At 36.5% G+C, this 19,848-nt stretch overlaps 1 protein-coding gene across 3 annotated transcripts in view; it reads right to left on the reverse strand.

The window, feature by feature from the left end:
- Nucleotides 1-19,848, reverse strand: part of ZEB2 (zinc finger E-box binding homeobox 2) — a 363,945-nt gene that overhangs the window by 307,930 nt on the left and 36,167 nt on the right. The gene's annotated exons all lie outside the window — the stretch shown is intronic.

Consider the following 19,848-nt stretch of genomic DNA (forward strand, 5'->3'; position numbering starts at 1 on the left):
TAAGTGACTTGTAAATACCACATTGTGATGATAATATTCTTTATATAGTAATGTAAAGAAACATTTATACATTTTCTGCAAAACCCTTCTTCCAAACGTAAGAACTAGGTACAGGGTAACAATGTAAAGAACAAGATAAGACATGTAAGCATTAATCATTCCTTTAATATATGCTTCATAAACCTTACAGGTTGTCCTGAATTTTATATGTATCTAAAGGAATAATTTATTATATTGTCTTCTAAACTTTATCTTTAGGTGTAATAAAACAGTCAGGAGTACTTTATAAGACATGATAAGGCATGCATTGTTGTGTGCTGCTATTACTATCTGTCTGAAACTCAGTAACCAGTCTGGTCACTTGAATTTGTATAGTCTTTGTACAATCAGGAATGATAAAATAATCTACAGTATAGTGCCCTGTTGGAGCTACAGAAGTGCTTGTGCACTAACATTTGCCATAAAAAATAAACTTAACTACTGTAGTGGTCGGACTATGATTTCTTATTTTCAGCTATACAACATGAAACTTTGTGGTATCACATATATTGTAATAGTGTAGTGTAACTGATATTTGCCACAAGAGGTACACTCCTACTTTGAAATCTTACACGATACATCAGTGAGAAATAACCTTGATTTTCACAGTGACCTGTTATGCAAACAGGCATACATATACAAAACAAAAAAAAAAAAATACTCCAAAATATAACACCAAAACAACCGATGTTTGTTCTAAACACCTTCTTATTTCTAAGTTACACTACACCAACATCTAATGAACTGTTAAAAACAAAACAAATAAAGAAAAAACAAGACATATGTTTTAGTCTTCTTGAATCATCCATTTTTATTTAGGTCTATGAATTATTCTTAATGATATAACTTTTTTATTCATTTATTAAAAGATTAGGAGGGCTGGACTGAGCAGTCTTTTCAGACGTGACCTGGGCCACAGGGCAGACAAAATATGTCCATAAGACAAGTAATGCATATAGAAGTACCATCAAGAGGAACAGATCATGGGCAATTGCTTTTCCCCCATTTCGCTAATTTGTTATTGTTTGTGCTTTCCAAGAATTAGATGACAGGCTCCTTAATATAAGGACACTCATACATATAGCCAGCTTTATGACACAATCAACAGAAAAGGAAAGACCAGGAAATATGCAAACTTGAAGAGCAATAGAAAATTTCCTGAGACTCTACTTTAGGACTTGTACTGTTGGAGTTTGCATCAATCCATCTCAAATCATCTTTCTGCAATGTAACTAAGATCTAATTAACATGAGACATCAGTCAAGTCATTCTTAAAATGGTATCTTCTGGAAAAGAGAAAATGACTTGTCACCTAGTATGTGTGTGTCCTGTGCATGTATGTCAATCCCAGTATGGATGCTAACTGAGAATTTGATGGAAAGCTACATTTTCTAGCCCTGCTAGTTTATTTTTTCCCACTTCAACAACCAATAGATTAGCTGTGTGTCTTTGGGACTGAACACTCACTCATTCTCTCTAGCTTTGTACCTATTCAGAGAGTAGGTTTAAGGATTTTTAGGTTGTTCATACCTCACTGTGTTTGACAAATGCTTAGGCAGGATAGCACACAATGCCTTATTTTGCTCAAGATGTCAGCGTACGCCTTTCTGCTCAAATAGACTTCAACAAACTCAGCAAAAGTAATGCTTCTACAGTGAAGATAATATTACTTACATTTTTATTTAACAGAGCATAATGATTGCTTTACTTATTTCATAATCAGGTAACTATACAGGGCACAAGTGCCACTTTAAGGGTACTTTTGTTATTTGACTTACTCAGACTCCTACAATAGATAAAAAGGATAAAGGAATCAAACCCAGGCCTCTATGATGAAAACTGTTAGCAGCTAATACTCAGCACTAAACTGGCACACTATATCCCCACCTCAAGTCAGGACAGTTGGATACAAAATTGTGTATCTGCAAAGAGTACTGTATGGAAAATGTGCACTTTAAGGGAAGATCCCCATTGTAAAGAAGAGTACTGTGATATGAAGTTCTATTATACATATTCAGCTCTCACAGAAATATGGTGTGAGTTCAGCTACAGTCCTACTGCTATTCCAAAGACAGAGATGGGTACTAATATACTTTCAAGCAAACACACATCCCCACTGGCTATAACAATACAAGTCTACTAACAAAGAAGGAATTCAAACATATACTCAAACATAGATAGCGAGGTGATAACAATTGTCTTTTTATTAATGATCACTGAATCCTTTTCTAAAATTTATGAAATACATTTAATTACCATGGTGCCTTTACTCTTCAATTACCCATAATCCAAGAAGCCTAGAAGCAGTATTGAACCTAGGCCTCAAACACATCTGCAAGCTACCTCACTGGACTAGCCAATTAAGGAAGTCATGTAAGACATAACATAACACAAATATGTTTTTTTTTTCATGCAAAGGCACTTCTCGATTTGCCATCTGGAACAAAGACAATCCTCTCTATGCTGAAATGTGTAATTACCATGTATCTGATGGGAGGGTGTAATTTTCGTTTCTGATTAAAGGGAAAGAGTGTAAACCAAGCTGCTTCTGCTAACTTGCACTTGTTTACAGACAGTGATACCTTTTGATATTAAAACTCTAAACAGATGCAAAACAGGGAAAAAAGCCAGGCTAACATATACAAATTAAACTAAAAGTAAAGCTTTTTGCATGAGCTGTAATTGAAACATCAGAACTTCTCAACTGAAATAATACTGTTTAGCTAACTTCTGAAGTTTGTTATAAATACCTTTAAAAAAAGACATCCAAGCTTCCATTTCATTGTCATATGTGGTCTTGCAGTGGGAAAAGGTTATGCCATCAGCTTTTAATTACCAAATCCATAAATGTTCACAAAATGTGTAGCTACATTTCTGCTGTTTAGCAGGGGTATGCTTTGTTGCATTAATACAGTACATTGTTTTCCTCTGCACAAGCCAGCATTAACAACGAATGCACTTACTTTCAGAAAGCATGTTTTTCATATCACGCTTCTTATACTTCTTTATTCTGCAGATTCACCTTTGATAAGATCAGCTGCTGCGTATGAGAAATTATTTTTTGGGTATGTAGGAAAAGATCTTATCAAGTCAGGCTGCAATGTTACAGTGGATATCACATACTAAACTGATTAGAAATAGACAGTAAGAACTCATATCAAGTAGAAAATATGTATTAAAGGCCTACTGATATTCCAAAATATTGTAAAGACATCAATGGAGTGGTTGCTAGCTTAAAGCATTCAAAGGGAAAATTTCATAACAATATAGACTGCTTTGTAGGGACAGGGTAAAAGAAAAGGGTTAGTAAAGTGTCTTTACAAGGTGAAAAATGTACCACAGAAGAAACCCGTCACAGTATTCATCAGGATAAAAACACTGAGTCTACAGATGAAACTGAAACGGGGGAAAAGGAACAGCTCAGCTTATTTGTTTGCATAAAATAAACTATTCAAACTGGGATGGTAACCTGATTCCCAAAAAAAGGTCCTGTCCTCGGTTTCTGTCGACTTAACTGCACAGCTGTACTTCTGAGATTTGTGTGTGTTATTTATTGATTTATTTTAATACAAATATGATGCATGCATTGCTAGTTCTGGATAACCAGGAATATGTTATGCCTGTGGAGTACTAGGAATATTTGAGTCCCTAACGTGGCTAGATGACTCAAGTTAAAGGAGTTATTGTAAGTCAAGTGCAGGTAAGGGAAAGGGTTCTGCAACAACTACTGCAAATAAAATGAGACTGAGCTAAACATTCATGATGCCAACTTTGGCCTGCAGAGGTAGTTATGCAAAGTACTTACATTAAATTTAACAAAGCCTTCTCCCTATAAAACCATTCAGTGTTAAACCACATACTTCAAAGGATTCCAAGTGTTTCACAGCCCTGCCTTAACTAGTGATTCCGCAACTTCTTTCACCAGTAAGGAAGTGCTTACTGCTAAAACCTTCCAACCTCATCCGTAATTCTACATCTGTAAGAAGCGGTTATAATCTGTTAGTCTTCGATGTCCAGCCATAGCCGGCCTTAGGCATAGGCCAACTAGGTGGCCGCCTAGGGCACTCCTCTAGTAGGGGTGCTTTTCTAGTAATCTGGATGGTGTAGGTAGACCAGGATGGGGGGCACCGGGTGGTGTGTGGGGTGGTGTTGTGGAGTCCTTTTGCCTAGGGCAACAATTGACCAAAGGCTGTCCCTGTGTCCAGCACAGTGTTGAGTGATACACTGGAAAAAAAAACATATTATACTGACAACACATTCATTAATGCACACTTTTTCTTCCATTTTAATGCAATTCTTGGCAGACAAAGCATCTAAGTTTCAACTGTGTTAGCCAAGAATAGATACTGATGTGCCATTGGCATCAGCAATAGGTGGACAGTCTTAAAATAGCTACTTCAGCCATGCCCCCAAACATAATACTTGTCACCATATCGGTCACTAGACAATCTGGCATCTCACCTGTGCCAAATGATTCTTGCTAGACTTTTGCATGATTGGCGGGCACATAATTGGTGAAACACCTTTCTGTGAGTCAGGCCTGGCCATTTGGAATTTCTTATTCAGACGGTTGGACACTTTGAGTAGACAGCCATTAGGTGTCAGGAAAGGAAGAAGCCTCCTCATGCAAATTTCTAAAGATCACAGCGAAACTGCATTGCCTGCTAAATGATTTCTCAACCTGTACACTCAAATAACTGCTTTCAGTATCTCACATTACTGTTGGGTATGGGAGTGAGTAAACTGAATTTAGTAGATCTAGGTGGTCATGCAAATTATTAAATTACCTCAAATGCATGTTCTTTGAATGCTATTTTAGAAACAACAGTACAGCAACATATTAATCACTTTGCTTATATGAACATTTTCATCCCTGTTACAATTTAGTTCATCATAAAATTAATAGCAGTATTGATCAGAATGAGGGTTTGTGATAATTATTGACAGATCAAGGCATGTTTCAACTAGCTGTTCTTCTTCTTGATAGTTCAGATATTTTCCATCATTAGAATATTCCACTTAGAAATAAGCAGCTTAACTGTGTGACAGATACTGTTTTAAATCAGGTCCAGCTGCTGTTACACAGAAAAGAAGATGTAGTAACTGATTTGGTCAAGACTTGGTAAGTTGCAATGAAATGCGGAGTCTCTCTGTTCCTCCCTGTTTTGTTGGCATATAACCAAGACTGCACAGCATATGCATTTACTAAGGCAGATCATTATACAGTTCACTGTGAAATCTGGAGTTCAAAGCAGATGACATCCAACCACATGCACAATCTATTCCTACAAGCACAGTGCAGGGCTTTGTATAGAATGCATTTTTTTTTTTTATTAAACTGTGATATCTGTGCAGCTTCCATTGGTTAGGTATTTTGCAGAGGACAGCAGAGTGGCAAGGGGGGGGGGGGGTCCAGCACAGAACAAAGAGACAATCAAAACCACTCAAACTGGACTTGTTTGGAAAAGCATTTTTGCCTGCTGTATTTGGTGTCCGTTTAAGGCAGCTCTCACTGACAAGAGCACTTAATTTTCCTCTTGGAGGTTTTGTTCTTTTTATAAGGGAAATCACATGGTACAATGTTCAGTAGTTAAATAAACCTCTTAACGATACTGAAAAAATAAACGTTGTCAATACTGCCACATAATACAAGTTAAGACTGAGACCAGTGCTGTTTAATGATACTCTGCTATCCACAGATGGTACATCAGAATATATGCCATGTAGACAACAGTCAACATATCATAATTGTTAATAGTTTGCCCCACCAATGCACTGCTTAAATGTGTCAAACTGATTGGCAACAAATGATCTAATTTCTCAGGGATGCTACTCCTCGATCCTACTCTCACTAGGGAATGCACTATTATTCAGCCAATCATGAATAAACACTCAACTTATATTTTCCTATTCTTACCAAAACTCTATAAGCAATGCAATCCTTGGCAACATTCCACAAATAAGACTGAAGCTCAATCAGAATTCGAGAGATAATCATAAATAACTGGTGTACCAGGCTTATAAGGTACAGTTTGACTATCCCTCATTGTGACATAGGTATAAGAATTGGAATTTTGTTTTTTTCCACATAAAGTCCATTGTGAGTGGTTGGGTACTGTAAGTATCTCCTACATATCTGGTGAAAACTGTATTATGGTTAAGACTGAGAAGGCAAGGCTATGACAGACATAAAAGCATTTAAGGCAGCTATGTACAGTGTTAAAACACAGATTAACTACACTGTAACATCACATATGGAATGGCATAGTACATTGCACAAAGAGATATAAAATCCACATTTTTATATAGCAGGTTTTGCATTTAAGTAATGCCTAAATAATTTGTATGTTTTGATACATACAGCTTGTTTTGGTTGGCAGTTACCTGTGGACTATCTTAATCATCTTCTGAAGCCTTGGTTTTTCGAGTTTAATACAGAATGATAACCTATTTCTGCAAGATTTGTGAAACCTAAACTGATTATTGTAGTAACTGGCTATCATCAAGTTTAAATCCTAACTTAAATCTTCATAGTTCTGATAGGGTGTGCATAAAAACAAAAATATGCCCTTGAACATCTGGTAGAGTCTCTAGCAAGCAGCTGAAATGTTACACTGCATTTTATAAACATCTGTTTATATTATCAAATGAATACTGCCCAGATGTGCATCTGTTACAGCATGATCCATTCCTGCACACTTGCAGTTTCTTTTCTTCAGGATACATTACCACATTTACAACGTATTTTGAATAGATGTGAGGAATTACTATGTGCACTGCTTGTAGCTTCACTGTAGCACTATAGTAAAGCTTCCCTCCATGGACTTACAGTTATCTCTTTCACTCCAGACCAAACTGTATGTTAGCTGGTATGTCTCACTAACACACACTGGTAAGAAGCTTGGCTCTGAATGAGCTGGGCCACTCTTCATTCACTATGGCATGGAGTCCTATTATAAAGCTCATGGTACAGAATTTTTGAGGGATCACTGTATGTGCTCTTATCTAGGATACTTGCTAAGTGTTCCCATTCTTATTTTGTATTTCAAATTATAATATTACATAATATAGTCACAAAAACGCGTTTTAGAAAAATACATAACACTTTAAAAGAAAAAAGAGAGAGAAAGATTAATGCATTAGCTAAGACAAGAACCCACAGTAGTTGTGGTACCTGCACTGCCATCAAGGCAGCTGGGAGCTGAAATGTCCCAAAGGCCATAACTGTTTCTCAAGTGCATAGCCTGGTGCACATGTTACTGTATTAACAATTATGAGGATAATCTCAATATGTTAATAGAACTGTTAGCCCTTCTTGAGAAAAGTCATTTGAATAAGTATATAACAGAAAGACAAAGAGATAACAGTTAGGAAAACATACAATTCCCCAGTCACTCATTTAGTAAATAAAAGTCACTGGCCTGGATTCCACTGACAATCAGGGTGTGTGTCTGTGTTGTTATTATATTTTCTCTGTTACACTATGAATCCATTTTTTGTAGCATGACTTGGATAGATTACAAAGTGAGGTGGACATTAGCATGATGCCTCATAAGAATGAATTGCCTCTTACAGTTTAATATATCACCTTGGCTGTATTTTAATATTGAACAGGTTGTCTGTGACACTAACCTAATGGAAGGACCCTGTATGAGTGGACCAAATATGCAGACAAAACAAACTATACTTCCATTTCTACTAACCATAACAAGGAATGATGCTAAGTTGTGGATAGTTCATATTAAGTGACCTACAATGAATAGAACCCAAACCCACAAGTGCACATAAGGCAAGAGAATATACTGTTCAGCTGCATATAGTGTGACTCAGCTGGTTTTATATAACCTGCATTTTGTTTTCCTAAAAGCATTGAGTTTACATGTTTTGCTGTACATTAACATTTTAGGACATTATGGGGTTATGCAGTGACTTCTAAAGTACCATTAGGACATAATACGATTATTTCCAATAATATACAGTACATGAAAGCTGTGCACAGAAACAAAAATGATACTGTAAGTTCCCAGTATAAGACTCTGCAGTGAGCATACTGTCTCTGAAAACTTACACAAGCACACATTAAGCGTGCAGCTCTCTTACACTTTTCCTCTGACATAGTCTTTGAATTTTAAGGAGGCACAAATGAAGCAACAGAAAGCCAGAAACACCTGAAATTTAACTTGTTTTGTTTTACGAATCTAGGAAGGTGACTGTGTTTTATGAATGGAGTGCATTTTGCAAAACAAAAATAAACCAGACGTTGAAAAGAATGTTTTTACTTTTTCCAGTATTATTTATTGACAATGAAACTGCAATGCAATGCATTATGAGCAAAATTCATTGGTCAGTGCAAGAATACAGGAGGTAATAGGACTAGGTTCACAAACATGTACTTTCACCTAATGTGCAAAACTACACCCTTGGAAGAGAACAGTATCATCAGTTCTACGGTATTCCTATAACACGAATATAAATACTTTCACTAAAACTCTATTTTCCAACATGAAGTGATTGGTTTACATTCTTGATTAAAGGAAAGGTTCTTATACTTCTATGAATGGGAAGTATCTGTCACTTCATATACTTTTCTTTACAGACAAAAAAGAAAAAAAAAAGCAAGCTTTAAAAAATAATGTAGTTCTCATGTCTGTTGGTACATACACTTTTCTTTAGAGACAATAAGGAAAAAAAACAAGCTTTGAAAAAATACTAAAGTTCTCATTTCTATTCACTTTTTATAGCATATTAATAAACTTTAATTCCTATATCCAGAGTTAAAACACCCAAAGTTATCATGTATATTTAACACTAGTCCCTGCTGTCTGAAAGACAGAAAAAAAGACAGAAAAAAAAAATCCGCTATTTCTGACTATTCCTTCACATACAACTATTAAACAAGTGCTGCTCTGGATTCATCTCACTAAAATGCTAATCTTCATTTCACGTTGCAAAATTAACATGAAAATGCACATCAGCAGAATCTCCCCTTCACTTTATTTCATTTATAAATTACAAGAATGATGCTATTATATATTATTAATTTCTGCTGTTCTTCGACTCGGCTGCAGCAGTGAGCCAGGGAATGTTAGAACGGTGTAATTATGTTCTAGTAGGGCAGCCATCCGTTTCCTTTCAAAAATTTACAGGATTCTTAATCACACTGTTCATTTGGGTGCGCAGTAGCGAAGATGGTGAAACACAAACAGGGCACGTTCGTTTACACAGGAACACCTGCTTAGCATGATAGCAGATGTCACTCAGTATGTAGAACACAAAAGAGAAAGAGAAAGAGAAATTAACAAAAACACCAACCTGATATCATTTACACTCACAGTAGTGAAATCACTGTCACAATAGAAAGGAAGGGCCATTCCTCACATACCAGTGGATTCATTTTTGATTATGTCAGTTTTAGAACATGACCTTTGACAGTGGCTTTAAGTTCAAGGGAAATTCAGACAGTAGATGTAACACTTCGAATATTACTGGATATCAAACTGTATGTAAGTTTAGTAAGACTGCAAGCCTCAGTCCCTTCATTTTGTATACAGTGAGAAGGGTTAGAAAAAATAACATAAACAGAAAGATGGAGTATAATTTTAAAGAATGGGCACCTCATGTATTTCCCAAGAAAAACAAAACAGGTATTACTACAGTTTAACATTGCTTTACCAGTTAGATCTAAGATATTGCAGTAACCTTGCAGAAATAAAAATGTGCCTCAAACAATCAGTGATGTACAAAAGCAGAGGTTGAATCATGCTTTGGGTATCTATTCTGAAGGTAGTCATTTTAGAGAAGCCATTTATCTGTTGAGATGTTGTTGTGTTTCAAGAAGCAATGCTTGGTAAATCATTAAGTCTGTAAGACTGAAAAAGAAGTACTGTTTCTTTAATACCCAGCTGGTCTTGAGATGTAATAAAATTGACATATTGATTCCTTTGAATTTACAAATGCCTGTTTCATAAACTCCATTTCCAAAGCCTAGGCGTCTTTAGAGTACTGCCATTTTTTTTCTCCAAATGGATCAATTATGTGCCCACGTAATCCTGTTACCTGTGAAATCCACGCATACTTCTCCCATTTGCTGCAGTTCCCAGGCGGACAAACTTGCATTATGCACGCATAAACAAACAGAGTGTTTCTCTGATATTGGGGATTGTTTCTAAAGCCTGACTGCAGATTTGTTTGGGGGGGCAGTCTCTTGGGAGCTTTGTATGATAAATACAGGGTGCAAGTTTCTTCAAATAACTGTCATATACCATACCATTAAGTATCAGTTGTAAAGTAACCAAGACACAGAGACAACTGGACACCTTCCATAAATGTGCAAATGCAGCAAAATGTGGACAACAAAGAATGCTGTCACACTGCAGTATAGTTTAAATTGGTATTTCAGGCTGGATTTTTCATTATTTTTTTACTTTGGTGTCTCATCAACTGATTTGTTGTAATCAAACCCACATGATTAAAAAGGACACTTGAATGGGACACTGGAAATGTCTTCTAATAGCTGTAAATTATAATGTTGTTACAAGCTATGCATTTGATGTGATTCATATTATCTCTTTTTAACATATCTAAAATACATGTTACTAAGTTATTTATACAAATATAGGTATTTACAAATGACAAAATTAACTCTTGCCAGCTTCTTCAGTTAAAAGGTGTCATCTGGCTGGGCATTAAAGTTGTAATCAGGCAGTCTATTTGTTGTCTCATTTTTCTCTACTCCAAAAATCTGTTTAGAATAATTTTATAAATGTAGTAAACAACTTCAAGGTACACTTGAAAAGGCTTAACATATATCTCAAAGCATAAAGAAAACAGTCTTTTTCCTTTGTGTCACAGATGCCACTGAGGCATAGTTTGAAATTCTTTAATGCACATAGACACAGGCTCCATGTGTTTGTGTGTCTGTGTATGTACTATATGTGTGTGTATGTGCATGTGTGTGTGTGTGTGTGTGTGTGTGTGTGTGTGTGTGTGTGCACATATATTAAACACACACCCACACACACACACGCATGCATGCACAGACAAACACACTCATACAGCTCTTCTGCTCACTAAGCTTTCATACATCCACTTGCCTGCCTTTTAGTATTAATTTAACTCAGCACTTAAAGGAAAACTAGTTAGTAAGTGTGCTTATAACATGGGCATTAGTCAACAGGCAATCAGCTAGATGACTACTGTGAGATGGTAACAATTTAAAAACACTGTTCATGCGCAGCACCAAGTTACTATATAACCAAGATTATGATCACATCTGTTAAGAGCCCTTTAGGGTCCTAGTTCATGGTTACTAAAACAATGACAGTAACATTCAAATATGCTAAGGCCACATACTGTCTTACGATCGCAAGTCTGTCACATCCGAAAGCGCTATCTTATCAATATTCAGCTTGCTATGGTACATGCATTACCAGCACAGAACTAACTTGCTGGCTTCATTCTCTTTGATTCTCCTGTATCTGATTTGCCACACTTCACTGAGCAACAGCAGTTCAGTTACATTACACTTGCACTGTGCAATTTGTTTCTAAAAGGTTTATAGAATTATGAAATACCTTGTCAAATGCTGCTTGACCTGATCACAAGAGAGACAAACAGAGAGAGAGAGAGAGAGAGAAATTCCCAATTCAAAGCACATAATGTATAAAATGGATGTGTTGAAAAATGCTTTGCATTGAGAGCTTTGCGCGAGCAGCCCAGTGCACCAATGCTATTGTTCATGAGAGGTTTTGAAGATAAACAGCTGCATGTTAACCAGATTTGACATGCTGTACAAAAGCAGCCACCTTGAGTCCCACAAGGCAGATGAAGACCAAAAGAAAAAGACTCCTGGTGATACTAACCAAGAATGAAAAGCAAATAAACAAAACAATAAAGCAGTGGAAAAGTGAAAAAGGTTAACGATTTTACATCAACTGATAGAAAAGCAAAAACACAGGTATGTCAAATGAAAGTATTTTGATAATATGGAGCTTACTTTAGATATGCAAACACCTGCCTTTTGTAAGCTTTGCAGCTCAAAAGGCATTTGATTTTAACTGTTCTCCTGTCATATCTAGTAGATGAATCCGGTGATGCTAAAACAACTTTAATCCCTGCAGCATGTTCTTTCATTAATGTTATTGTCACAACATACAGGGCAACAGTAAATAAAGAAATGAAGGACAGGTAGAAATAAATAAAAAATGTTCTGGGGAAAAAATGTGAGACTAATAACGTAAGGAATTGAATCTAATTTCAGGATTCTCTATATTGGTACAAGACCACGTGGCTGTACTCACACATATGAGAATGACCTTTGCAAAAACAATGATCTTTGTTTCACAAGCCATGCAGCATACAGGTAGGCTGTGTGCCCCTTGTGATAATCTCAGAAAGGTTATCCAGTATTGTCTGGTTGAGTACTGTACCATGAAAAGTGACTAAGGTAAATGGTGACAAAAATTAAGATAATGCCGTAAATTATGACCAATGTACAAATTACGGTCTACTCTGCGGTAATGCCATAGTAATTTCAGAGAACCATAAAGTCTTGGGTACAACCCCAGTATCTCCTTTCTGAAACTGTGTCCCCCTCATTCTATGTCACATGGACGATTCTGTGATTCTCCTTACAGATCATATAATGGTGCTTTTGTCTTGTGAGTCTGGTTCAGTGAAGGACCTAGCCAACTGGAGTGTTAGTCACAATGACTAAGACCCTAGTTATAGGCTTTCTTCCTGGTATCAGGATGGTGGTGATCAGATGTGACTAAGGTTGTAGTAAGCTGCACCCCTTTACTGCCCCGGTGAAACATGAGGGTGTGGATCAGTAGATCTCTACATCCACCACTGGTCAAACACTGAACTGGTTGATGGACAGAGAAATGAGAGATTAAGATTTCTCAGTGCACACTGTGTATACAGTACCTGAGAATGGCTATAGAAGCTCAAAGGTTACTTAAATACCCACTGTCAAAGTCTATTACAAATGCCTGAGTCCCTGGCATTTGAATACCCCTATCTTAAGGCCAGGGAGTTAGACGTCTTGTAGCTCAGATGACAGGCCGCTCCCTGTCAAACTTGACTAAATGTTCAAGTGAGGTGTGACAGCTTTGGAATGGTAGTTATGAGCTACTACCATGTGAGTGAGTACCTGTAGTAAACACTCCCAAGTCATGTTTCCATTGACATACTGAACCTTTGGTTTTGGCACCACTAGGATTATCCCTATGGAAATGGGGAAGCATATTTAGCCATTATGGACATCTGACAAGCTGGGGTGAGGGTACAGGCATAGAATAAGGGTGTAAGGTGTGGTACAAGTTCAGGGTGCAACACCTGAACTCATAAGGAAATGCAGAAAAAAGCAGAACATTTTCTAAGACCTTCTTATTAAGAATGTCATATGAGAGGCAAACTGTGGTGATCCCTAGACTTGCTCAGTGTTAAATGAATGTTTGCTCAGATTATAACAGCAAAGATCTGCTGGAATACACTGAGCTCAGTCACAGCTAAAAACTGTATCTTCTAGGCAGCAGTGCCTTCGTGCTTAGAATATTTCTTGGGCAAGTACTTGATTTGTGCAATACTCTAAGGGTGCTAAACTCAACAATGTTATTAGGTTACAGTGCAAGTGCAGGGTTTCTTACAGTACTGTTTGATGATAATTGGTGTTACAAAACAGGGTACCATGGCGATAGTGCAATCCGCTTACTTTAGAAGAAAGTGGCCATGACTGCTAACGTACTACAACCATCTCATGCCTTTCCGATGTAAGGGTTGTTAAGACTGAATTTAAAAAGGATCTGGTAACTTCTTAATCTTTGGAAAGGTGGCTAAGGTTAGTTATCATTCCTAGAAATAGACAGACCTTCAGCTTCAGTATTTATAGCTATTATTCCTTTCTTTTAAATTTATTTTATCTGGTAAACTAAAATTCATAAACACACATACAACCTGAGCAAAAAAAAAAGTATTAAAATGGAATATTTTAAACATGTAGCATTGTCAAACAGGATATTATTTTGCATCCTATTATTCTAAAATATTCAGAATAAAGATCAAACCAAGCTCTTTACATTTTCAAGCTAGAAATGTTGCTGACTCCACAAGACTTAAGACATTAACAAGTCAAATGCACTAACAAATGTGCTTGGAAGTCTGCAAATATTTAAATAAACCAACACAATTTTAATGCAAGTAAGCTAAATAATTATGAAGATACCAGCACTCCTGATCCTGTTAACTGTTAAGATAAGCATATGCACACGCAAAGCCTAGATGAATGTCTACATGAAGTGGTTATATGCATTTAAATTGCACACAGTCCTAACATAATGTCTGCCATGCCATTCTGATGTGAAAATCAACCCCAAGTTAACTTTGTTGAAAAAGAAAAAAAAGAGAGAGAGAGAGAAAAGCAGTATATAAATCTAGTCGCTACATGTCTATAAGTTCATTTTTTTTTTAATCTAGACAAATACGGATACATGCACATCTTTACTTCTAAGCCCATAAAGACTAGATTCGAGTGGTACCCCATAATGTAGTAAACATGAGTGTCAGGGTTTGTACAGCTCTTTTTAATACTAAAACTATAACTTTAGCAGAGCAACTTTTAACAGCTAAATAAGCAAATACGTTAACTGCAGTATGTCTTGTGCTCTCGGTTCAATGTGTGTAGAATATATGTGACTCTTCTGACCACCTAGGTCAAGAATACCATGACTTTCAAATGCCTCTCTATTTAATTACATCAGTGTGCAGAATGTCGATAAACTAATTTGCTCACTATGTAAAGGTTATCAGTTCCCACATACCTAAGTAACTTTTTAACATATTTAGTACATTTATGTATTTCCACTGTGCCTATATCATCAGAAGAAAATAATTTTCATTCTCAGTCTAACCTCAGGTAGCAACACAATATATACCTCCACAAGGCAGGGTCAATACTGCCCACATGAAGGGCTCCTTCCAGAATTTGAACAATATCATTAATGAAACTATATGCTTGGTTCCACTGCCTATTGAATCAGTTAGGCCAGTTACCTCACTAAGGGTTTGTTTACCACTACTCTCTGAGTCCTATTCCTTAGGAAGTTTCTTAACTCTGACAATATCCTACATCCCATTTTTAGGAACTTTATTTCATTCACCTACTTTATTTGCTCAATAAAAAAATAAAAAAGATTAATTGAGAATGGTCACTAAAGATGAAAACTTTTTATCAGGCAGATTTGAGGTGCTACTAAGTATATTACTTTACCAATTTTATTTCAAGATGTCCATAAAAAGTTAAAAAGTTATTGGTTTACAACTATGCCCAGTTTCCTTGCCTTTAGCTTTGTGATAGGATACTTTGTACCTGTCTTGCATAGCACTCCAGTATGTCACTTTAAGAAGATTACTTGACAATGTGGATGGTACTACCACTACCTTCCTCCACATGACAGGACATACACCCAATGATTTTCCATTTGACATCACCTGCATTTGTTTTGTTAAATAATTTACCACTTCTTGAGGATCACTTGTGAAAGTTTATGAAATCAGCCAAGTGCTAAACAGCATAAAAACTTCCGAAATTCTGTTCTGTACCCTCAAAAAAGGAGCAGAAATAACATCTCTGCCATCTAATGACTATCCACATATGATTCCATTTTTACTGTATTAAATTTCATTAGTTCCTCATAAAGTTGCATATTTTCAGCATTGTTTTTAAAATGTACTGCTTGAATGGTTTAGCTAATGCCCCGTCTGCCTTTTGTGCCACAACAATTCCAATTTGCCCAGCTTCATTCTGTGATATGGTGATTCCACATGTTCCCATCCTTTTTGTGCCACAGCATTTTTGACTTTTCCCATCATCTTTCTGTGCCATTCTGCTTTTGATTTTCATACTGTGCTCTGATTCATTGCCAGAGCAATTTCCTGTATCTTCAGTCTGTGTCATAATATATCTGATCTCCCCTTCTCCTAGTCTGTACCACTGTGCTTCAGAGTCCTGTACCCTGACTTGAATCATGCTGCTTCTGACTTTTTTACCCTGTCTTAACCAGTTGTTCTGCTCCCATGCAACCCCCCCACAAAAAACAAACAAAAAAAAAACTAAAAACCCATTTTACAAGTGTGTATCTTGACATTTTCAGCTACATATATAATCAATTGTGTACTCCACCTGCCAGTTATGAGCAATTCTTGCCAGGCAATTTGTGACAAGAACTTTGATGCTTCAGGTAGTCTTAATGGAACCCTTGTTTTACAGATGTACATCTAAGTATAGTTTCCATGACGTAGTTTTATTTTCCAGGTAGACAGTACTAGCATATATCATTTTTGTCAATCCATAGCTTACACCCTGCTGTGTTTACCCTTGTCACTTTGTATTTCTTTTAAAGCATCAGTACTGCCCAAAGAATTACTACTGTCAATAGAACTGTTGAGATTATCAATTTATTAGGACTTTGGTATGCATAATATTACCTAAATTAAATGATGTACATGACAATGCTCTCCTGTAATCATCATCATGAAAAGAAAGTATAAAACTTTAGTCACTGAATGGTACCCCCCCCCCAATACTGGCGTTAAACGAAGCCAGGAATTTTAACTGTTGTGGTGAGTGAGATGTCACAACAGAAAGATGAAACTTATATCTCTGACATCCACAGAAAAGTTTTATTTGCAGATACATTAAAAATATTGCACACATCCTGCATTGTATAGCATTCTTTGTTATCTTACAGAACACTCAACTAGCTTGAGTCTAAGCCTTACACTACCATGCATGTCGCCTGAAACTAGAAGCAGGTCTTTGGGAATAGAGTTCCCACTTTGTGAAAGGCAAAATTCACTATTCCTTCCTCTAGTTGACACACCAGACAGTGTGTCACACTTCTCTGTACCTTATCTTCAAGTCCTTGAGCTCTCCCAAGATGTTCATTTCTGTCCAAAAAAATGCTGCATCTTTTGACAAATGTCTTTTGTCTCCCAGAGGTTTGTAAAAAGCTCTGGATTTGCACACCTGTCTGCAGTAGGCATATTCAAAATTCTGTAGCATGATAGTAAGTGACATCATTTTTCTATTTGCCCCACAAACTTGACATGCTTGAACCACTCCCTTCACTAACTTATATAAGGTCTTCATGTAATTGATTGATTACTACTGATCATTACTTGTGCACCTTTGATTACTAGTGATCATTACTTGTGCACCTTTGATTACTACTGATCATTACTTGTGCACCTTTGATTACTAGTGTTCATTACTTGTGCACCTTTTTAATTATTTTTTCCTGCTGTATGCCTGGCCATCTGAGTTTATATTTATTTAATTGCATTTGTTGACCAAGGGGAAAAGGGGAAAGACTAATTTTCAGGAATGGATCAGCTAGTACATCTCCACAGACAAAACATCATATAGAAAAAACAGTGAAAAGGATATTAACCCTATATCAGAAAATGTAAAAAAAAAGAAAAGAAATAGTCTACACGTGACATAAAACAGAAATTGTGTAAGAAAGAGAATTAATTAGTAGCAGTAGCATGTTCTAAAATATATCTTTAGAATGTGGTTAAAACATTTACAGAGAATATGCCAGGTGGAATAACTGAGACAAAACAGAAAAGGTCAGTCAGTGGATATCACAGAATACATACAGAACACAAGTCATTGGTTACAAAATGAGGTCATAATGTATGTTATTACTGGGTTAAAGAACATGATGATTTTAGCAATGTACTGCATATAACACCCAAGTACCACATCTGAAAAAGCTATAAAGGAAATGCTTGACCGAAATATGAGACATACTCTGAATTTGTTACCCAGGATCTCTTGTATAACAAATGAATCAAAAACACTGATGGGCATCAGTGACAAAGGAGGGAGGTACAGGTCCAGTGTTCTTCAGATGAGACCTTCGGATGAGATATCAAACTGAGGCCCCGACTGCCTGAGGTGGTGGTAGCTCATGTTGATGTAAAAGATCCCGTGGCACCTATAGAAAAGAGTAGGGGAAGTTCCCCAATAACGAGGGCAAATTTTCCCAAGTAGTATAAATACTGCCTTGTGTATTCCATGGAAAGAGGCCAATGACCTAGTGGATAAGTAATTAAAAATAAATAAAAGTAAAATATGCTTGAAGGGCAATGTGCTACTCCACCTACAATTCTGAATTTCTGATTGAAAAATATAGCTCATGTGATTTGCTAATGTATGTATGACAGGGATTTGGTAAAACACCAGGGATAGGCAATTTCATAATTCATTTTATTTACCTATTTGTTTGTTTGTTTATTTATTTGTTTACTTCATTTATTTACATATGTGAGGCTATTCCATAAATTAGAAATTGATACCGAAAAAGAAACGTTACCATATCAGCCATGGGACTGTGAAGTAAAGGCCAGCATAATTAATATTTTAGGACAGTGCATGCATAGTCAAGAGTCACATGCATGTAGATGGCATAATCTAGCAAGTGTATTTACTGAAAAGCAGTGCAGTGATAGGCCCCGAAGATGTGATCAGCTACAACTTTAGGCATTCTGTTAACATGCTTATTCTAGTTTGCAGGCTAGTTTATATTGGAGATTTGCTTCAACAGTATATACACACACTCACACACACATATAAATATATATATATATATATATATATGTATATATATATATATATATATATATATATATATATATATATGTATGTATATATGGGGCTACAGAATCCTGAAAGTCCAAAATCCTGAAGACCAAAATCCTGAGACCAAAATCTCGAAAGTTCAAAATACTGAAAACTCAAAATCCTGAAAACACACAGGATACCAACACTTACTATATTTCAACAAAAGTATATACAGAAACTAATAAAACACAAACCATATTACTCTTCTCCAAGTATAAGCAGGGGGGCAAGACCCCCTGCACCCCCATGTGGGGGGTCTACACCCCCCACCCCCTGCTACTTAAAGATATCATCTCCATGATTGCACTTAGTGCAGTGAAGTGCAATCTCAGTGTTGATATATTTAAGTAGCAGGGGGTGTGGGGGTGCAGGGGAGCTTGCCCCCAGCATATAGTTGAAGGGTAATGTGTTTCTGTATGTACTTGTACTGGAATATAGTAAGTTTTGGTATCCTGTGTGTTTTCAGTATTTTGAGTTTTCAGTATTTTGAACTTTCGAGATTTTGGTCTCAAGATTTTGGGCTTCAGGAATTTGGGCTTTCAGGATTCTGTAGCGCTCATAGCTATGCCTTGTGCATAATCTGTCAACAAGTGTTTTATTTGATAAAGAAAACATAATAATGTTTGACTGATTCAGAGAACAACCAGTTTTATATGGACAATGATTGGCTAATACTGCTTGGGAAAATTCAGGAATTTTATCTTGGCTTCATTAAAGTCTACACCAGATGCTAATAGCAAAGTTTCAGTCTTAGAAAAGCTAAGCTGAAGTTAGGAATTGATGTCAAGAACACGACGGACTTAAGCACAGAATCATTAGTATATGGGATGAGACTGAATCAGAGTAGTGGACATCATAAGACCACCTGCCATCCAGGTAACTCATGAAACAAGATATGGATTGTTGAGAGAAGACCAATTACGTAGCAGGGTACTATGTTTAATTTCTGACAAGGTATCAAATTACATACTGACAGCTTGTATTGTCTAGCATGCAACCAGTTTGAGCTGCCACTAACATTAGCATGGGTGTTAGAATATTGCAGTCAGTTCTTTGCCTCCATTGAATGTTGATAAATAACATACAACTCAAGAAAATTCACAACATAGAATACATTCCAC

Source organism: Protopterus annectens, chromosome 6.part0 (genome assembly GCF_019279795.1).
Source record: "Protopterus annectens isolate FY-2018-M chromosome 6.part0, PAN1.0, whole genome shotgun sequence".
NCBI classification, from domain to species: domain Eukaryota; kingdom Metazoa; phylum Chordata; order Ceratodontiformes; family Protopteridae; genus Protopterus; species Protopterus annectens.